The sequence below is a fragment of the Plecotus auritus genome, assembly GCF_963455305.1.
Source record: "Plecotus auritus genome assembly, chromosome: 13".
NCBI classification, from domain to species: Eukaryota; Metazoa; Chordata; class Mammalia; order Chiroptera; family Vespertilionidae; genus Plecotus; species Plecotus auritus.
In genome coordinates, this window is record NC_137779.1 from 13,962,264 (window position 1) to 13,984,512 (window position 22,249).

Sequence of the window (22,249 nt, forward strand, 5' to 3'; positions counted from 1 at the left end):
GACGACGGGCCAGGGCGAGGCCTGGGCCTGAGACGCGGGAGGTGAAATGGACCGGGATGGACGAGGGGGACCGGGATGGACAAGGGGGACCGGGATGGACGAGGGGGACCTGGGGCTCCTGCTCTCCCCTCGGGGCAGAGGGAGAGAAAGAGCAAATAAGCCCCCGAGATCCCACCTCTAGTCCCGAGGCCCCGGGACCCCCAGAGGACCTCCGCCTTGTCCCCTCAGCTCCTCATCTGGGGAGCTGGTCACGCGAAAACACGCACGGCCTTTCCATGTCACCGACCACGCCTGCCACGCTCGGTCACAGCCAGCTCCCGCCCACGGTGGAGGCTGGGGAGCCCCCACTCCTGTCCTGCCCCGTTGGCTGGGGTGGGGATGCGAGGCTGAGCCAGGGGAGCCGAGAGCAGGGAGGCCCCGGGCGCCCTGGACGGAGCAGAGATGGAATGTGGAAGCGACCACTGCCGGATGGAACATCCGACCTCCCTTCTTCGTGAGGAGCCGTCAGCATCTGCAAGAAGGCGGATGGACGAATCCGCTCCACCCCGTGGTAACCAGATAAAGTCAGGGGTAGGAAGGAAGCACACGGCAACAGAGCCCGTGCACCCCGAACTCCAGAGCCGGGGGCGGTCCTTACCTGCAGGTCTGCGTGAGAGGGCTCCCTCGACGTCCCAGGCGGGATGGCTTGGCTGACTAGGCCCACAGAAGGGTGTCGGGGACCGGGACACACGGCCAGCATCCTGCAGGGAGAAGCCCGCGGGTAGGCGGTGAGACTCCTGGAGGCTCTGACCACGCGGCGCCAACCCCACCCGGAAACCGCCGAAGCGGGGCCTCTTCCTGAGCAACGCCATGTGCCCAGAGGACAGGGCAGGGGACCCCGGGCCCACACCTCCGACACCAGGCACAGGCGGGAGGTGTCTGACTGCAAGAGGCCCAGCTCCCAGCTCGGCCTCAAACCGGAGGCTTCCCCATCGCCCCTCGGGGACTGCAGGGCTCGGGCTGCCTCGGGGAGGCAGGTGGAAGAGGGGGGAGGCAGCCCAGCATTGGGGTCAGCAGCTGGGGTGCCCAGGGCAGGTCACGGTCAGCATCGTGGGGTGAAGCAAAGGACGGACTCCCGCCTTCCCATCAACCCCCTGCACCCAGGCAGTGTGTGCCTGCAGACCCGGAGCCAGAGGAAAAGGTCCAGGCGTGGGTCTCCAGGGAGTCTGGGGTGCGATCAGCCTCAGACGGCAGGTCCACCGCCCCGGGCTCCCACAGAGACGCCAGGGCCCACGTCTGTGCATGGCCCATGTCAGCAGCTCCACACACATTCTTGTCTGTCTGACCATGTGTGAGCCCCTGTTCCTGTCCCGGGAAGCAGGCAGCCACCCGGGAGGCCCTTCCAGGGACCAAGCCCAGAAGGCAGCCCCTTCGAGCTGCAGGAGCAGGGATTGTTCCAGAAAGTCCCAACTCCAGAGCAACCCCCTCCAGGGCGGAGGCCAGCTGCCGGGGGTCCGGGGACCAGCCCGTGCCCACCAGGGGCCAGCAGTCCCCACCAGGTGAAAGAGGAGGACCGTCCGGTGGCTACAGACTACAGCAGCGATGAACTGCGAGCGAGGACAGACAGCGCGAGTTCAGGGGAGGGAGCGTCTAATTGGGGAGGTGAGAAGGGAGGCGCAGCCGTGGGAGGTGTGGCTGCGAGCACCGCGGAGCACAGGGACGGCTTTCACAGGTTGCCCACCACCCGGTGCAGCCCACACGCCCACTCCCGGGAGTCACCGCCAATTCTGCAAACTCCTCGCCGGGACGGGACGGGATGGGCCTGCAGGAATCCAGCCCCCACCTCAGCCCTGCACCTGCCCCTCCCGTCCACGGCCACGGCCGCAACAACAGCCCCGACACACGCGGATCCGCATGAACAGAACGTCCCGCGCCTCTCCCTCCATGCCAAAATCCACAGCTCCCCCGCACACACGCCCTGCTCTGCACGGCTTCTCCACGCGGTTTCTTAGCTTCGTCCAAAGCCGCCCCCTCCAGACCCCTCTGCGAGGTCCCTGCAAGTCTCCCCACGTTAGAGGTTAGGGTTGGCCCCGGTAACACACCAACCAAGGCGGCCTGCCCAGCGCCGCTCCCTGGGTGAGAAGGTCCACGCTGACTCGCTGACTCACAGCCGCAGAATGAGATGGTCAGGGCTGAGGGAAAAGGCAGATCCCTGCGGCGAGGTAGAGGTGCGCGCAGGGGAGCAACTGTTCTGACAAAAGCGTTTCTAGTACAAAAAGTGAGCGAGCGAGGAGTCCGCTGAGGGAAGGAGCAGCTCCCTGGGGGCGGGGAGCGGGCAGAACACGGCTGGAATAAAATAGGAGACACTGCCAGGTGACCCCACACACTAGGGGCCAGAAGCAAATCAGCCCGCTCCCTGCAGGGGACGTGAGACAAAGCAGAACACGGCTCTGTACTGAGGTTTGTGCTCGCTGGGGAGTCGGGGGTGGTGGTCCTGATACTAAATAACACACGTGTTTTGCTGTTTACTGGGAACCAAAAAAACACATTTTATTCCTTCACGCCCCCCCATTGTATTGAAGTATAATTGTCATGTTGTACTATCTATAATAATAAAAGCATAATATGCTAATTAGACCGGACATCCTTCTGGACGACCTTCCGGATGAAGCCGAGGCTGCGAGGGAAGCCCGGGTCCGGGTGCCAGAGGGAAGCGGTGCCGGCAGCCGGGAGAAGGCAGGCCTACTCTTGCATGAATGTCGTGCATCGGGCCTCTAGTATTGTAATAAAATCTTAATAGATAGGGTGTCCCAGAAAATGTTTACACTACTTTGAGGAATTTTAAAGGCAGTGTTTATTAAAATGCATTTCATTGTCAAAATCGGGCTATCAGCTGTTACAGTGTGCGTGCATTTTGGGGGGACGCCCTGCAGTTTGACGTGCATAATGTGACGACTTGCCATCCATATACGTCCTGAAGAGACTCCTCCCATCCTTAGGGAGCACATCCATCACCCCCCATATTTACCTTTTTTGGGGGGCAAGGGAGGGTTGGGACAAGTTCTGCTATTGGCAAATTTCACGTACCCAGCACAGTGCCACCCACTGGAATTACGTTACACACGAGACTCCTTTGAGTTTCCAACCTCCATCTTCCTCGTGGTTTGGGAAACTGCAGGGCGCAAACAAACCAACAAACGACGACAAAAATCAAACGAACCTCTGGCGACGGGACACCCGACTTCCTTCCTGAGGATCTTCCCGTGACTCTGTTCCGATCGGCAGATGTGAGCTAGTGCAGGGAGTGTGTTTCTCTATGCCGCTTCTATGAATAGGATATCGGCCTCTCCCCAGCCCCCCTAAATAAATGCCAAACACACACTTAATGAATGCCGTCCTGACGGGGTGCCAGTTCCCTGGCGTGCCCAGACGTGCATGTGTCTCAAGCTGGTGGAATGCCCGAGTTCCAAGCGAGCGGGTGGTGTGCCCGCAGTCAGACGTTTGTTTCCATTCTCCGTTGGCATGGAGACCGGGAGGCAGGTGGCGAAAGCCTGGGCAGAGAGGGACGGAGCCAAATGCCAGTGGTCGCCCTGCCAGCGACTGTCCGGGCTGCTGACGACAGGTGGGGCCGGCCGCACTGCCCTGGAAGGCCCGGCTCCTCACTTTGATTGAGATATTTCGTGTCATGCAATTCACCGTTTTGCAGGGTACTGTTCAGAGGCATTTCGTCCATTCATCAAGTCGTACAGCCGTCACCACTATCTAGTCCCAGCGCATGTCCCTCACCCCCCAGAAGAAACCCCACACCATCAGCACCATTAGGCAGTCACTTCCCACGCCCCCTCTCCCCACGCCCCTGGCAACCCCTAACCTGCTTTCTGTCTCTGAGGGTTTACCTGTTCTGGACGTTTTGTTTTTTTTTTGTTTTTTGTTTTTTAATATATTTTATTGACTTTTTACAGAGAGGAAGGGGGAAGAATAGAGTTAGAAACATCAATGAGAGAGAAACATCAATCAGCTGCCTCCTGCACACCTCCCACTGGGGATGTGCCCGCAACCAAGGTACATGCCCTTGACCGGAATCGAACCTGGGACCTTTCAGTCCGCAGGCCGACACTCTGTCCACTGAGCCAAACCGGTCAGGGCTGGACATTTCTTATCCATGGGATCATACACGTGTCGGCTTTCTGTCCGCGTCTCTCACACAGCGTCATGTTCTCAAGGGTCATCCACGCTGAAGCAGGGGTCAGCGTTCCGTTCCTTTTCACGGCTGAGTAATACTCCTCTGTGGGGATGGACCCCCTTATCGAGTCATCCGTGGGTGCAGACGGGGGCTGTTTCCACCTTGGGGCTGTTGTGAACAATGCTGCTGTAAACATGTATGTGCAAGGCCTGTGTGTTCTTATTCATCCTCACCCAAGGATATTGTTTCCACTGATTTTCAGAGAGTGGAAGGGAAGAGGCCAGGGAAAGAGGAACATTGATGTGATAGAGACACGTCGATGGGCTGCCTCCCACACACACCCGGACTGGGGCCGGGGATCGACCCTGCAACCCAGGTAAGTGCCCTTGACCAGGAACTGAACCCAAGACCCTTCAGTGCACAGGCCAGCGCACTAACCACGGAGCCACCGGCCAGGGCTGTGGACACGTTTTTTGTGTGGACGTATGCTTTCAATTATTTGGGTATAAACCTAGGCGTTCCTAACTTTTCAATAAAATAACAGACAAGTAATACACCTGCATTTTTAAACAGGTAAAAGGGTGCAGGGTGAGCATGAGCCTCTCCCGTCCCTGTTCCCTGTCACCCAGCCCCCCTCCCAGCGACAGTCCACACCCTGCTTTATCCTAGAGACGGCCTGTGTGGGCGCAACCGAGCGGCCGAGAGCAGGGGTCTGGGGGTGAACAGGGTTTGACATGTGCTGTGGCCTCGAGCAACGTCCCGTGTGCTGGAACTCAGTTTCCTCTCCTGTCACGGAGCACGGTCACGCATCCCTGCTCCACGGAGGGGCCCTGGAGAGCCCAGGAGCCGGTGGGAGTGAGCACCGGCACCCGGCCAGGCTCACGGTGAGTGCTCAATGGTTGCTGCTGCCTCGGCCCTCGTTTCCCCCAGGTGCGGTGGAGAACATGGGGGACCCCGGGGGACACCCCGAGTGCTACCACTTCTGAGCAGCTGGGAGGAAGGGGGAATGGCTGCTCCAGGCCCCCCCACCCCACGGAGAGGCCAGATCTCCGCACTCCGCCCGCAGCCCTGCGTCCCCTGCACCTACCCCCCACGGGCATCTTGGACCCCACGCCGTGGGCCGGCTGGCTGGATTTCTTATTTCTTGTTCCTTTCCCGACAACGCCCCCCGCCCCCCCTCCGCCCCCCCGCTTCCAGATCCTTCTCTCTGCTTTCTCCACAGACACTACACGGACTCCCTCCTGCTCTCTCAGAGCCTGCTGGAGGGAGCAGGAAACCCTGGAGACCAGAGCGGAGAGCCTCCAGCGAGGAAGGAAGCATTAGCCGGGCCATTAGAAGCTGTCAGAGCGATGTTTTCTCCCTGCGCTGGCTGGCGAGTGGCAAAGCAGAGCCCGAGGGAGCCAACGGCTCGGCCTCGGAGCGCGGGACGGGGAAGCGAACGGAGCCACGCTCCCTGTGCATGCAGAAGTTCACGGGGAGACACCCCCCACACATGCACACACATGCCTAACAACACAGAGAAACACGCAGCCCGCAGCAGTTGGTAGCATTATGTAAAATCCCAAGCGCACAAAAATATCATTTGGATGATAAAAAGTTAAATTTAGCCGAGTACAGAGTGACTAATACTATGAGGGAGAGGCAGCCCCCCCAACCCCCAGTTGCCTGGAGCTCCTACAGCTGGCTTCCAGAAACTTCTGACAAGTAACGGGCCTGGTGCGGCGCAGAATAACAGATTATGTAACTGGAGGCGCAGCCCACCATCCTGGCAGCCTCCCCCAGGGAGGGCCACGGGCACTGGATGGGCTTGTCCAAGGGGCCCTGGCACCCCAGGCACCTGGAGGTGGGGCCAGGCCTCGGATGGGCTGGTGCAAGGGTCCGCCTGGGCGCGTCTGCGGAGATCTCCCAGCGTGGCTGTGGCAAACGGTGGCTTTGGTGACCCCGTCTCCCCCCGTGAGCCACGGCCTGGGAATCCCATCTGGCCCTGCGGCCTGTCCTAACCCATGGGACACAGCGGAGGGGTCACCGTGCCAGGTGTGGACCCAGGACTTGGGAAGGCAGGGGCTCGGACGGGCATTAGCACGCGAGCGCCCACGTTCACAGCAGGACATGGGAAACACCCATGTGTATGCGTGTGTGTGTGTCCATTGAGGGCGAGTGGATCAACGGGGTGTGGCCTCCAGCCGCACCAGGGAATACTATGCAGCCCCGAAGAGAAAGGAAATCCTGTCTCATGGGTGACCCATGCGCGCTCTAGACCGAGTGAAAGAAACGAGACACAAGAACAGACGCTGCGTGGCTCCACTTAAGTGCGGGACCCAGAGGATTCAACTGACAGAGGCAGAAAGGGGAATGGTGGGCACCAGGGCTGGGGAGGGCCTGGCGCTCATGTTTCATGGGTACAGTGTCCGTCTTACAAGATAAAAATAGAGTTCTGGGACGGATGGTGGTGACGGTTGCACAGCCACGGGAAGGTACCTAACGCCGCTGAACGGCGCCTTTAAAAACGGCGACAGTGGTGCATATTTTATGTGTATTTTACTACAATAAAACATTTAATTTACAAAGGCCGATGCTCGACCACTGAGCCACACCGGCCGGGCCAAACAAAAGCGGGGGGGGGGGGGGGGGGGGAGGAGACAGACGCTCCTGTGGTTTTTCTCTGGGGAAGCAGCTGCCAGGTGAGAAGTCCAACTCCCTGAGGTCAGCCAGCGGTGAGAAGCCCGTGGGGGGGCGAGGGGGTACGGAGGGGGACCAACGCCCCGGCCAACAGCCCCCGCGGACACAGCCCAGCCTGCCCCGGCGTGCCGGCCACGGGACGGGGGACACCCGGCAATGCATCTTCCACCCGCAGGGGAGCAGCGAGCTGTCCCCAATCCTGTCCAAGCTGCCACATCACGCGCGAATCAATAAAATGGCTGTGTTTACGCTGAGAAGTCTGGGAGCAGACGGCAGGTCACGGCGGTCAGGCTGGCCGGGTTTTGTGGAATTTCTCCGCCTAAGGTGACACTGACCAAGAACTCTCACATGCTCCCGGGCGAGCCACCAAGAGAAGGCGGTGCCCGACTGAGCCTGAAGAATCGTTTTCCGCACCCCAAATCCCGGCGGGATAAATGCCGACATCAAGCCTTGTGGGCCGTTTCAAGGGCTGTCCTGAAGGCTGGGGGCATTTCTGCCCGGATCCAACCGGGCCATTGGTGGACGGACCTGAGCTGTCAATCACTGGACTTCCCATCGTCCCGTCCAGAGTGGGGCGTGGACGCCGTGGGCGCAGGTGCCCCTGGGGCTCTGCGTGCGGTGAAACGATCCCAGGTGTGGGGCCCGAGGCCGGGGCTCCAGCTGGCCACGCTGGCAGGCTCGCCTCTCTGGCCTCAGTGTCCCCACCCGTACAAGGAGGCTGATCTTCCGAGAGCCTCGGCAGTCAGTGCCGACAGCCTGCAATGCTATGGTTTTGAACGACGTCCGAATGCCGTGCTGTAGATCCACGAGGCAGACACACATGTGGGATCCCTCACCTCTGTCCCCTTGGAGCCCTCTCCCCTCTCCCTGTCCTTCCTACACTTGTCCACTCGTTCCTCACCTGCCCTGGGGCGGTCTGGCTTGGTCCAAGGTCCTCTTCCTACATTACACATGAGCCCCTGGGTTCCGGGCGGGGCTGTGTGACCAGTGCTCTGATAATAGAGGAATGCACACCCCTTCCAGGCCTGGCCCCTCCCTAAATGCCCCAAATAATCCTCCACAGCCCAGATCCAGTGCAGGATCCCGAGGGAGCCCCAGGGAGGGCAGATACACAAAAGGAAAGGATTCGGGATCCATGAGTCACTGTGTGGAGGCCACAGCCAGAGCCCCCAATGACAAGAGTGACAACAAGTCTTTATTGCCATGAGCCACTGCGAATAGGGGACTGTTTGTTACAGCAGCTAGCATTGCCTGTCCTAATACATTCACCAAACTGTTACTACGTGTCGGGTCTTGAGGGATACATGGGAGAATTAGGCCTACACCTAATCTTGGCCCTGCTAGCACCCTGTCTACGTGGTAATTCCAGGACATCGGCTAGAGACCAGTCCTGCATCCTGCAATCACACACTAAGCTCATGAGAGTAGCTTCTTCATGTTATTCATCCTACCTGCTTCCAAAAACCTTACCACACAGCTTCACCTCCCAAGAAGCTAGATGAGTAAAGAAAGACCCCACAAAGGCAGATGAAAGCCTATATGCTCCTGAGGACAATCTACAAGCAAATGAGTTAAAAAATACAATTACATGTGAAAGTCTCAGCTGTGTGCTTCCTGGTAGGCAAAGCAAAAAGGGAAATATGGGGGGGGGGGCGGCAATGAGCTCTCACCAACAGTGGAAAACATCACCTTGGTTCATGACGAGCAGCACATGCTGTCCTTGCTAAGAGCTCCGAGGGAATGCTCCCCGGGGGTCACTGTGTGAGGGAGGCCGTGTCCGGGCAGGAGGTGGCCAACCGTGGCCCGAACGCTGTCCCCCGCATGACGCAGGGCCAGCTTTGCAGCCCTGCCTGCGCCGACTGGCTCCTGATGGCGAGATGCTCCGAGTAATTCCTCATCCTCGTTAATGTCAACACGGCAGCACCATGATAATGACGGGAAATATTTGCATACCATACCGCTGACGGGTTGTTTAGACCATCTGGTGACTGGATGCGGGAGGACTGTCAGACACATGGCCCATCCACAAACTCTGTGCCTCGGCGCCGCTGGGGGCCGGGCTCGGGGACACGGGCAGCACCCTCGGCCTGTCCCTGTCATGCTCGGGACCACGGGGACCCCGAGAGGCCATCGGCTGCCCGTGGTTCAGCCGGCCTGGGCGCAGCGTCGGCCTCGGGCCCCTGCCGGCGGGAGCAGGGGTTCCGCCTCCCACCTCTGCTCTGGGCGGGCTGCGCACCGGTGCTAACAGCCTCACCCGCCTTGACCAAGGACCTCTTCGGGACCGAGTTCGGAGCACGACTTCACTCCGTGAGGCAGCTCCGATTCCCTGACGCCTGGATGTCCCCGGCGGCACCGCTGGGAGTTCTCGGAGGCGCATTCAGCACAGTCCGCGTGTGTGATAAGCTGCGTCTGCCCAGGCTCTGCCAGGGTCAGGAGGAGGCAGGACAAGGATCAGGTACCGCAGCCCCTGGAAGATGGAGGAGGACACCTGGCCTTGCCCAAGGGAGGTGCCGGCTTCCTTCTGTCCGCCTGGCGCTGCCGAGTCCTGATCCCAGGCTGGACACACAGACTTGGTGTGGGTGATGTTAGACTTCTTTTTCTTTAAGTAGCAATATTTTTTAATTTTATTTTATTGATTTGAGAGAGAGAGAGGGAGAGACAGAGAGAGAAACATCAATCTGCTGTTCCACTTACGGATGCATTCATTGGTTGCTTCTTGTATGTGCTCTGACCGAGGATCGAACCCACAACCGTGGCGCCCTGGGAATGCGCTCTAACAGACTGAGCTACCGGCCAGGGGTCCTTTCTTCCTTTTTTTCTTTTTTTCAAGTGGGGTGTGGAGTTATTATTTTCTTAACTTTAGTGAAAGCAAAAAAGTTCCGTTCGGAGCCTGTTCAAAAGCAGCGGTTTTCTTCGGGGGAAGCCCACGCCCGTTGCCCGCCGCCCACGCAGGGAGCGGCATCGGCTCGGCGATCGTGGTGCCCTGAGAACATGGCAAGTCCTGTCCCCTTCTCGACAACAGTGAGTCAAATGGAAACTCTTCGCAGGCGCCGGCCTGGCTGGCGCTGTGACACGGCCTGCAGAGGCCACACCTGGAGGGCAGGTGGGCTGCGCCTCCCTCACCCGGGAACCACAGCGAGGCCGCCTCTTTATCACTGAATGCCCGGACGGAGCGTCCAGCGCCCGGGCAGCACACAGGTCGATGCCAGGGCTGGCCGGCCTCCTCGCCCCCGGAGCCTGGTTTCGGCTGTGAAATGGGAGGGGTGAGGCCACGGGGCTGGAAGCAGCTCCTGACAGCCATGAACTCCCGGGATGCACTGGCCCAAGTCAGGGGTCTCCCTGGGGCCTCGGAACAACGTCTTTCCTGAGACCAGTCTCTCTCTCTCTCTCTCTCTCTCTCTCTCTCTCTCTCTCTGCGAGCAGCGTGAGGACCACAGACCCTGCACACGAGGGAGGGGGACCGCGAGAAAGTCAGAACCCAGGCAGACTCCGCTGGGGCCACCCACCTACGCGAAGGTGGGCATGCGTGCACAGCCACCCAGAGGCACCGAGAGCGGCCTGGGGTTCCTGACCATGGTTAGAGTTTGGGAAGCCGGTGACCGTGCAGGGGCCCAGGACGCATCCCCGGGCAGCTCTCCCTGCAGCCGCACGGGCAGAGCTGCCCACTCCAAGGGCCTTTCAGACACCTGCTCCCTCACCCGCTTCCCGCCGGGGCGGGCAAAGGCTCTGCCTGCAGGCGTTATCTGATCACGAGGTCACAGGAACACAGTGACCTGCTCCTCTCACATGTGCCGGGCTCAGGAAACATCCGGCCGGAGACGGGACTCTCGTTCCAACACAGAGAGGTGAGACAGCCAGGGCGGCCCGGCCGCTGGGACGGGGGTCAGCCCCGGCCTCCGGGGTCAGAGACGGCACCTTTTCTGGGACCACGAGGCCCTGAAGGCCCAGCCCCAGCTCCTTCCTGGGAGCCACTCCGCCACCAGCCCACCGTCTCCCCCACCCCGTGAGCAGGTCACCGCCAGGCCCTCTTAGGTTCAAGGCGAAATGACAGCCAGTGGTGACCGGGGCCACCGTTCAACAGCCCCATTCATTGTTGTTTCATTCTCAGATGAGACCCTTCTTGCTTCTTAGTGTCGCTTTGTTCATGAGAGGATGGTATCCTGAATGGTCGCCTTTCCGTGTGTGTGGTCAGATAGCACGTAACGTAAATGTTCCTGACCATGGTTAAGGGCACAGCTTGCACGCTGGTGGAAACTCAGATGTGGCTGCCAGTCAGCTCTGTGATGGGGAAGGTCCCAGCACAGGAACAATGACCCATGCGAGCACCCCCGTCTGGGAGAAAGCGGCCCCCGAGTTCCTGCCCAGACGCCAGACAATCCAGTTCCTCCCCATACGTCCCTGGATTCCCCCAAAGCCACTGCCCAGCGCTGGAGCTCAGAGGAAGTGAGGCTGTGTAAATTCATGGGCTGGCCCTTTAAGAGGAACACGGGGGACTCCAGCAGCCTGCGTGTGGTCACCCCTGCTGGTTTTTACAGCCTGAAGCCACAGGGACTTCTCTTCCCAGCTCTGGAACCCTGGGCTGGGGGCTGGTGTGCAGCTGGGACACCCTGCTTCTCATGGGAGGCCTTGGAGACATCCCTCCCGATTTAAAAAACCGTGGGTGTCAGACCAGCCCGTGCCGCGCCTCCACCCCTCAAAAAAAAAAAAGTGCACAGCTCGGTGGCATTAAGCACATTCACACTGTTGTGCAACCATCAGCGCCATCCACGTGCAGAACTTTTTCATCTTCCCAAACTGCAACTCTGTCACCATTAAACACGCACTCCCCACCCGCTCCTCCACCAGCCCTGGGAACATCTGTGAATGGTGACTCTTTAAAAATAACGTCCTTACTTGGCAACGTTATTTTGCAATTTTACAAGTCCTGGTGTAACTGTGATGGACAGGCGGGTGGCACCACCCCCACCCCCAACCCCGCCGGCAAGGAATCTTCCAGCCGCATCGCAACCTGGCGTCCTCACCCAGCTGTGCCAGGAACCGGCCGGAGCCGCCTTTGTGGTAGGAAAAGGCTCTCACATGGTTTTCTCCTGATTTTCATTTTACTTAAAAGCTCTCCTTTGCCTGGGGTTTTGAGGTTAAAAACCACGGCCTCGCACTCACATCCTAAGCGGGCGTGTGAACTGGCCCTACCTGGATGGAGATCGATTTAGCCACAGCCACTGAAATCGAAGGAGAGCAGCCCTCGACCCGCTACGCTAGTTCCGGGAATTATCCCACAGATGCGAGAGTAAATTTGCACGGAAACCTGCGTCCCAGGGTGCCCTCCACAGCGCTGTTTGCTTCCAATGCTCTGCTGTTAAAATCAAAAACTCCAGGCAAAAGGGAGCCACAGAATAAGCGATGGGCCTTCTGGCAGCCGAATGCTAATAAGCCCATCGTTAAAGAGACCGGGCGATCGATCGGGAGATCGACATGGACGACAAAGGACCACCTCCGGGACTTACGAATTCTTAAGTCAAAAAAGCAGACGCAGCCCTGGCCTGTGTGGCTCAGTGGCCGGAGCATCAGCCCTCGCCCTGAGGGTCTCTCGCGGGTTTGCTTCCCAGTCAAGGGCATGCACCTGGGTTGCAGGTTTGTTCCCCGTCCTGGTTGAGGGGAATCGATGTGTGTGTCTCTCTCTCCCTTCCCCCCTCCCTCCCTTCCACTCTCTCTGAAAATCAATGGGAAAAAAATATCCTCGGGTGAGGATTAACGCCAACAACAAAACAAGCAGGTGCACAAGGTGGCAGCTATTAGCGGGTTTTCTTTGCAAAAATACATGCTCATCTATGCAGAGAGATGGAAAGAACAGACAGACACCAACACCAGCAACGGTGGTTGTCTGCAGGGAGCAGCATGCAGACAAGGGTGCAAAGAGGTGTGTGTTTACCGCCGACCCTTGGCCACTCGGTACCAAGGGTGTTATTACATAAACGCTGCCGGTGCCATTACCCAAGTGGCACGATCATTTTGTGTCCACAATTCACTCTGTATTTACAGCGTTTTCCTGATTTACACGGCACATCTATCTGTAAAGCACATTTAACACTGAGATGCAATCTAGTGGCCATATTGTCTGACGTTTTGTAGATAGTAGTGTAGAGAGATGCATTTTTAAAAAGATGTTTCTATTGGTCTCAGAGAGAAGATGGGAAAGGGAGAGAGAGATAGAAACATCAATGATGAGAGAGAACCCCTGATCGGCCGTTTTCCTGCACGCTCCACGCTGGGGATCGAGACCGCAACCCGGGCACATGCCCTGACTGGGAATCGAACCGTGACCTCCTGGTTCACAGGTCGATGCCCAACCAGGGAGGGACACCGGCTGGGCAAGAGGTGTATTTTTAATCACTGTTTCATGTGAATCATCTCAGGTAAAAAAATAAACCAACCACTTAGGCGCTCTAAGTCTCTAGCGGAGATTTTCCAATGCACTCACAGAAACGGTTCAACAGTTTCAATCGTCAGCAACAACGTCCACGTCCACATCCTCTTGCAGTTTCCGGACGGTCGTGTCTTCTGGCGGCTTCCTTCGCAAAGGGGGCCCGGAGCAGGTGTGTGTTTGCTGGACTTGATGCCCTGAGCGTTCTGTCGTTCTTTATCGTTCCCCCACCTGCTCATCATACATTTAGCTCGATGCAGGAGGGCGTCACCGGCCCGGCTGCTCACGGGCCTGACCTCGCGAGGACCGCGTCTCTTCGTCAGGTTTCTCACGGCCCTTGGGTTGACGGGACCTGAACACCTTGCCATCCTCGGGGACGAACATCGTGCCGTGGCCGGGGTCCCTGGGCCCCAACAGAAGTAACAGTTCTCCATCTGCATGTTGCACGCCATGTGGGGACCACCCCTGTCTTGTTACTTCTCAGGGCGCCTCCCTGGAAACCTAAGACAAACGCGATTCCACTTGCAGACATTAGTGTGCGCCCTCCTTTCCATGAGCCGTGCTCCATCCCGGCCCGGCTCCTGCCCTCGCCCGCCCGGGAGCGCTGCTTCACAGCGATGAGCGAGCAGTATCATAGCCATGCCGCCGGCATTAAAGGGAGGGCCTCCCAGAGCCGTGTCTTCCCGATGCTGTCGGATCCCGTAATCCCTTTCTGACTGAGCCCCGGGAGCACTGGGGCTCCGCAGACACACTTTGAAAGCCGCTGCTGGAGTGTTTCACTGTGAAACTAGGATTACGCTCTGCTGTCTGGGGATGTTCTTTATCGGGTGACATCTGAGCCTCGCCCTCCGTCTCTGGGTTTTTAAGAGTAATGGATGTTGGTTGGACTTTATCAAATGCTTTTCTGGCATCTGTTGAAAGAATACAGCCCTTTTCTTTTTCTTTTTCTTCTTCTTCTTCTTCTTTTTTTTTTTTTTGCTTTTAGTAGTTCACCTGTTATTTAATGCTCTGCTTATGTCTTTGAGGCTGGTCCACACCCGGTGTCATGAGGCCTGTGCTGGGTGCTCTATTGGGGGGAGCATAGAGAGATGCCCCAACCACATAGCTCCTGCCTGTTCAGAAAGGGAGAGGAAAGGAAGACAGAGAAAACACACACACACACACACACACACACACACACCGGTCCCTGTCTCCCCCCGCACACACACACACACACACACGTAACTATGCACCATCTGAACAGCAGGCTAGTATTTGTGAATTCATGTCACACCCAAGGCACAGTCAAGACCCAAGGAACCACACGATTCAGGTGAATCCTAGAGGACTTCCTGCAGGAGGTGGCAGAGGCCTGACAGACAGGCTGGGAAGGTGGGCATCTGGATTTGAGTCCTGCCTCCAGTGGGACCCGGAGGCACACTTTCCTGGCCCCTCATTTTCTCAGCAGTAAAATGGAAATCATCATCGACCAACAGAGACCTTCAGGGCACCCCCCTGGGCCTCCTTCACTGGCACACGGAGGCTAGGGTTCGACAAAGAGAGCTGACCTGCCCAAGGCCACCGGCCACTCCACCTCCTTTCCTGGCTGCGAGGGAAGGGAGGAAGCGAAGGGAGCCGTGAGATCCTGGGCAGAAAGGAAGCAGAGAGCCCCCAGCGTGTCGTGGCTTTCCCTGAAGTCAATGTCATGTTGCCACCGAAAGCCAGCCAGGTCAGCAGGTGGCCAGAGCGCTGGGCGCAGGCGCAGAGGCCAGTGGCCTGCTGGGGAAGAGGAAATGACCCCGGAGCCCCCATGAGTCCCCCCCTCCAGGTCTTCTGCACCCACACACGGATGGCTTTTCCCAGTCCTCGCTCCCTCCCTCATTCCCGCAGCAAGCATGGACACTGACGGGTTGAAGGGTGTGCCGCTCCCCAAATTCAGGTCCTTCTTGAACCTCAAAATGTGACCTGATTGGGAAACAGGGTCTTTGCGGATGTAATGAGCTAAGATGAGGTCATGCTGGAGTCGGGTGGGGCCTGGATCCAAGGACTGGTGTCCATTACGGAAGAGAGGAGACAGACGTGCGCCACAGAGAAGACAGAGGCAGGGCGGAGGACGATGGCCCACAGTCTATGCACGAGAGGGAGGCGGCCCCCACCAGAGCTGGAGAGGGCTGGTTCTCCCTCAGAGCCTCAGGGGGAGCCCACCCTGAATGTGGGCTTCTGGCCTCCTGAACCGGAGAAAACACCACAGCGGCCCCGGAAGCCCTCTGTGAGTCCGTTCCGTCCGGAATCCCTCCACTCACATCACCACCACCACCCCCAGCCATACCTTCCACACTTCCGGGACCCTCGGGGAGCCCGGGACCTCTCCACCGCCCACGGGCCAGAGGCAAATGAGTGTAAGCGTGGCATAAGCCCCTCGAGGCACCAGGCGCCTTCACACTCGTTCTCCGTTAAACCTCGGGGCCGGGTGAGCAAGCAGGAGCTCCGGGAGGGTCCGCGACCTGCTGGTTCCCGTGACAGGACCCCCGCTCCGAGCCCGTGCTGTCTGCGTGGGCCTCCGCCCCGCCACGTGGTCCATCCTCTGGCAAACCCGGGCGCAGCACCTGCCCGCGGCAGAGCCGTCTCCCACGCACCTCGCAGCTGTGAACGCCAGGGACCCGGGGCAGTTGGCATCTGCTCTTTGAAAAGGTATTTATCTTTCCACTCGCCCAGCGCAGGCGAGCGCCATAAAAGGACATGCCCCACGTCAGGTGCACAGCGCTCCATAGAGACACATGGCCACCGCCAGCGTCGTTAACTGTCAGGAACGCCCTCCCCGTGAGCAAGAGCAGCGGGTGCACGCAGGTGGCCTCGGCCAGGCCCAGGGTGCGGGCGCCTCTCCCAAAGCCTGGGCAGCCGGATGCTCCGCAAATGCACAGGCAACGCATCCACCAAGACCCCCTGAGGTTCCAAGATGAGCCTGAGGTTTTGTTTTAAATCTTCACCCAAGGAGTGAGGGTACTTTTCTTTTCATTTATTTTTTGAGAGCGAGGGAGGGGGGAGAGAGAGAGAGACATCAGTGAGAGAGACACACATTGATTGGTTCCCTCCTGCACGTGCCCTGACTGGGGTGGGAATGGAACCTGCAACCCAGGTACGTGTCCTTGACCGGGAATCGAACCAGAGACCCTCCAGTGTACAGGCTGATGCTCTAACCAATGAGCAACACTGGCCAGCGAGGGCCTGAGAGATTTTTTCTTGCCATTTTTTAAGTGTACAACTCAGGAGCATGAAGACTATTCTCAATGCTGTGCCACTGTTTCCAGAACATTTTCACCATCCCAAACAGAAGCTCTGTACCCAGCCCCCCACCCCCACACCCTGCTAACCAACCACCCTTCCATTCCTGTGTCTATGGGTTCCCTCGTCTCAGTGGAATCACACAACACTGTCCTTTGTGTCCGGCTGTGTTCCCTCGGCATGTTTTTGAGGTTCATCCACGGTGCAGCCTGTGCCAGAACCCCCTTCCTTTTTGTGGCCGAATGACATTGCACGACATCCTGTTTCTCCATCAGGGTCCGCTGGTAAGCCTGCCTTTAACCCCTTTACATTCCCACCATCCGTGCACAAGGGTTGCCATTTCTCCACATCCTCGCCAACACTTGTCATTTTCCATTTTCGGGGTAACAGCCATTTTGGAGATGTTAGAGGGAGGGTGGAGACAAGTGCCAGGGGCAGTGGCTGATCCCTGGCATCCACCCCTTCCCACCCCCATTCTGTACAGAGCCCCGGAAAGAATGCTGGCTGCAGAGTCTAGAAAGTTCCGTGCGGTGCCAGCTCCGGAGCGTACGGTTGGGCCTCTCTGGACAAATACCTGAACCACTCTGAGCCTCAGCTGTGTCCACTGCAGGAACGGAGCTAAGGTGCCACGTGCCACTGCCTGCTGGGGTGGGGCAGGAGTCCACAGCGGGGACGGAAGAGAGAGTATTTTCATCAGCCCCACGGGGCGACACATGGGTGGTGGGAGGGAGGCCCTTTCCACCTCCCTGGATAATGCCTTTCGTGATAATGTATGACAAGGACTCCAATACGTTTCCCTTCAACCTCCTCATTCTCTGCCTTCGAATGGAGAAGCCAAAATACAGGGAAAAGCATCAAGACAAAGAAGGAATGGAAAGTTCCTGGACGATCTACTGAGGGCCCCGTGGATCAGAGTGACGCACGAGGGCACACACAGCACTCAAACCTCGCCATAGACGCAAAGACTGCCCACATCAGCTGATCCAGAGAAGAGGTGGGGGAGGAAATGAAGGCAGGCCCAGAGAGGTGAAGCAACCTGCCCAAGGTCACACAGCACAGCTTCAATCAGCATCTCTGTCTCTCTCTGACGCTGTTTCTCTTACACACACACACACACACACACACACACACACACACACACACACTCACACACCCTGCCTGAGGGCCTGGTCCCTAACTGAGAGCCCAGGCTGCCCGGGGACCCACTTCCCGCACCGGCAGGGAAAGCCTAGAGCCTGGTGGCCCCCAGCCTGGTATCTCCATAGAGACAGAATCACAGAGGCCATGCGGCTAAAAATAAAACCTCTACCTCCCGAAACCCCGTCTGTTCAGCTCCAGCTGTGCTGTGCCAAGCCAGGAGGAAGGTGAAAACATACCCAGGGCACCACCTGTGCTCCACAGGGGAGCTGGCGAAGATGGTCACCACAGGAGCCTGGACAATGGGCTCCCGGTGGGTAAGTACCAACAAGCGTGGGGCGCCCTGGCCTCCGGGCACGAATGTTCCTGCACTCGGAGCTCCTTGGCAAGGGGAGGCCGTTCTTCAGCCCGGAAAGGAGGAAGTGTCCCTTCTCCAGCTTCTCCCGGGGACACGTTTCCACACCCACAGAAGCTTTACATAACGGGCTCTCAGAAGCCTAGTGGACTCCCAAACCCACCCAGTGTCTGGTGATCTGTCTAAAACATCAGTTTAGCCTCCAGCTCCAGAGCCAGAGTCTGGGCTTAAAGCCACTGGTCGTCCCTTTCCCCTGGGCCTCAGTTTTCTCTTCTGTAAAATGGGGTTGCTGCAGAGGGCAGGTGAGGACCTGGCACAGAGTAAGGGCCCTAAAAGCTCCTCATTCAGCTGCCTGGTGGACTAGCCTGAGACCCTAGAGGGGACAGCCATGCCACCGAAAGTCACCAGCACTTTCCACACGCCGAACCCCCTCGCTCTCAATCCCCATGACCTTCTACAACTCTGCCCTCCGTCTCCGCTTATCTTCCGAGTAACCTATGACCGACGTACACTCCGAGTACACACCAGTACATGTATGAACTGTATCACGGTTCACTTTGAATGGCCTTAAATTTTGCAAATAAGGCATGAAGCATGCAACCCAGTATCCGCCACCCAGACCCGAGTTCATAATTAGGCCCCTTCACTGGTGGATAGGAAGCGGCCCGACGGCCCCATGCGGCACTCGCCCGCCCGAGAACACGTTTCCCAGGCCGGCTCGCAGAGCCACTTCACAGCGAAAGGTAATTAGCCTAATGAAGGCAAGTGTGACTTAGCGAATCGCAGACGACTTTCTGCTCTGCCTCAGCCACCCTCCTGGCTTCCAGTTCCTGGAGCATCGAGCCAACCACCCGGAGTCTGTGCAGCAGGAGGCCCTGTGCCCCCCGGCCCCTCCCCTGCAGCTACGCGGGCTGGAAGTCAGTGAGTGCTCAGACCACTGAGAGGCAGGTCACACGCCTGCCACCTTGTCCGGGAGCCGCACCGCTGAGGGAGGGAACCTCCTGGCAAGTGGAAGTCACTCGGAGCCCCAGGTGGGTGGAAGGCCGCGTGCCACCCAGGCTCCTGCCTGTGAGCGATGAAAACCCAGGCAGCCCCTGACCGCGGGGGCAGGGCAGGCACAGACAGTTCCCACAGCCACCCTCTCTCCGGCCCCTTGCTGTATCTGCACAGCATTCCTGGAGTTAGGATGAACTACCCCTAATCTTTGCTGCTCGGACATGTTTTCTGAAATATAGCCTATATAATAAAAGCCTAATATGCAAATCGACCAAACGGTGGAACGATCGGTCGCTATGACGCACACTGACCACCAGGGGGTAGGCGCTCAACGCAGGAGCTGCCCCCAGCCCACAGGCCCCAGGCCAGCCAAGTCAGGTGCCAGCGGGAGCCCCTTGATCGCCCCGCCGGTCGTCCCACAGATGGACCCTGATCGCCAGCCAGGCCTAGGGACCCTACCCGTGCACAAATTTCGTGTACCAGGCCTCTAGTATTGTTATAAGGTCCCATAGCTTGGGGCAGACAGCCAGAGCCTGCAAAAGCAAGATAAGAAGAACTCCCCTCCGCCTGACCCACCCATGCACTCTCCTCAGCTTGACCGGCTTGCGCACCCACACCCTGACCCTATATTGCACACTTCTACCCTATGTAAGGGGCCCTAACCACCCTCAGGGCTCACACCAACACACTGCATGCTCTATGAGAGAATGCAGTAACATTTCTTAAACTCTCACAACCTCTCCGGTCCTGTGGACCAGACACCTGGGAGGGAGCACCACTCCCCCCGCTGATGAATACAGAAACCAGGGCCCCAGAGGGACATGGGAGTCCAGGGTCTCCTCACACCTCCGGACCCTACGCCCTCCCACCCAGTTGTCTTTCCCTGTCCCCAGAGGTAAGCCAAAGCGAGCAGAAGCACGGTGTGCACTGAGGGTTTATACAAAAATGGGGGCCTGCCGAAACCGGTTTGGCTCAGTGGATAGAGCGTCGGCCTGCGGACTGAAAGGTCCCGGGTTCGATTCCGGTCAAGGGCATGTAACTTGGTTGCGGGCACATCCTCAGTGGGAGGTGTGCAGGAGGCAGCTGATCGATGTTTCTCTCTCATCGATGTTTCTAGCTCTCTATCCCTCTCCCTTCCTCTCTGTGAAATACCAATAAAATATATTTAAAAAAAAAAAAAAATGGGGGCCTGGCCAGTGTGGCTCAGTGGTTGAGCACTGACCTATGAACCAGGAGGTCACGGTTCGATTCCTGGTCAGGGCACATGCCCGGGTTGTGGGCTCGATCCCAGTGTGGGGCGTGCAGGAGGCAGCTGACCAATGATTCTCTCTCATCATTGATGTTTCTCTCTCTCTCTCTCTCTCCCTCTCTCTTCCTCTCTGAAATCAATAAAAATATATTTTAAAAAAACTCTCTAGCCGAAACCGGTTTGGCTCAGTGGATAGAGCGTCGGCCTGCGGACTGAAGGGTCCCGGGTTCGATTCCGGTGAAGGGCATGTGCCTTGGTTGCGGGCACATCCCCAGTGGGAGGTGTGCAGGAGGCAGCTGATCGATGTTTCTCTCTCATCGATGTTTCTGGCTCTCTATCCCTCTCTCTTCCTCTCTATAAAAAAGCAATAAAATATATTTTTTTTTAAAAAAAACTCTCTGGGGGTAAGTCCCAGATATCAGGGTTTTAAAACAAACAAATAAGTAAATACATAAGTAAATAATTTTATTTTATTTTTTTTAAATATATTTTATTGATATTTTACAGAGAGGAAGGGAGAGGGATAGAGAGCTAGAAACATCGATGAGAGAGAAACATCAATCAGCTGCCTCCTGCACACCTCCCACTGGGGATGTGCCCGCAGCCAAGGTACATGCCCTTGACCGGAATCGAACCCGGGACCCTTCAGTCCGCAGGCCGATGCTCTATCCACTGAGCAAAACCGGTTTTGGCTAATTTTATTTTTTTAAGCTGGGTAGACAAGACCCCTCCACCTCTGGGCCTGCTGCCACTGCCTCCTACAGATGGTCACCAGGCCACTGTGCTGGGCACCGGTGACTCAAAGACCAATAAGCCAGGGTCCCTCCGCTCACAGAGCAGCCGGGCCAGACCCGGAGCCCTGAGGTCTGACGTGGGAAGAGCTGCCTTCTCCTGGAGCAGGAATCTCAGCAGCCGGGAAAGTCCATCGTCAAGGTCACCTGCTGGGGTGACACGATCAGCCTAAAACCCTCCGAACACCAGCCCTGCAGCCACCAGGCCACCTGGACACCCACAGTCTAGGAGCCGGCCTCCAGCTCACCAGCGGGGTCCAAGTCCTCGCGCCTGGTGCCCTCAACGCACAGCCCTGGGACGCCAAGCTGTCGGAAAAACGGGAAGCCCTTCCTCTGGGTGGAAAGAAAGGTCACACCCTTGGACTTGGTTTTTTCCAATGCTCCTTCCGGCTTGCCTACGCCTAAGCTTCTGAATTCCTTTCTCTCCCCCCTGCTGGAAAGTCAGCGGACATTCCTCAGGACCAGGCCCTTTTAGGGAGTGGGGGTGAATAAGAGGTGAGAAGAAAAATGGGCCCAGCCGGTGTGGCTCAGTGGTTGAGCATCACCCCATGCACCACGAGGTCACCAGTTCGATTCCCGCTCAGGGCACGCGCCTGGGTTGGGGGCTCCATCTCCAGTAGGGGATGAGCAGGAGGCAGCCGATGGGTGTTTCTCTCATCAATGTTTCTATCTCTGTCTCCCTCGCCTTTCTTCTCTAAAAAAAAAAAAAAAGAAAAAGAAAGAAAAGAAAAATCAATAAAAACATATTAAAAAAGAAAAGAAAAATGGATGTCATCTGGGCTCTCCACCTCGGCCCCCCGGGAGGGCAGGACAGACTGTGCCAGTGAGCAGCCATTCGAGTGAACTCCCGACGCTGCAGTGAGTCACCCAAGGCTGGGAACCAAAATAAAAGCCGTTCTCCTTCGACCAGGCGGGCGCTCAGCCGCATACGAATGCCCGCATCTGGGAACCAGGCCCTGGCCACTCCCGCCGCACCCCCCCCCCCCCGCCCCCCAGACAAATCAATGAGCTCCTTCCCGAGCCGGGTTCGTACAGACCGTGGTCCTGACCGAAACATGGCTCGCTGGGGGAAAATGTCCCACGCGGAGGGGGAAACGGGGCCTCGGGGTGCCTGTCCAACTGATGGCAGAGCACGGAGAGCTCCGGACTCCCCAGGCTCTTGTTACCCATGGGGTCTCCCTGTTGGATTCTTAAGACA

General features: G+C 57.9%; 1 protein-coding gene across 6 annotated transcripts in view; it reads right to left on the bottom strand.

The window, feature by feature from the left end:
• PITPNM2 (phosphatidylinositol transfer protein membrane associated 2) overlaps positions 1-22,249 on the bottom strand; it is a 100,072-nt gene that overhangs the window by 70,969 nt on the left and 6,854 nt on the right. For 4 of the 6 annotated variants that reach the window (XR_013959566.1, XM_080650503.1, XM_080650497.1 and 1 more), the window contains exon 2: positions 638-740. The exons of 1 other annotated variant lie outside the window; for it this stretch is intronic. The gene's annotated coding sequence lies outside the window, so the exon portion shown is untranslated. Of the gene's footprint in view, positions 1-637; positions 741-3,199; positions 3,284-22,249 lie in introns of those variants that run through there. One more of the 6 variants, XM_080650498.1, reaches the window with a different exon arrangement.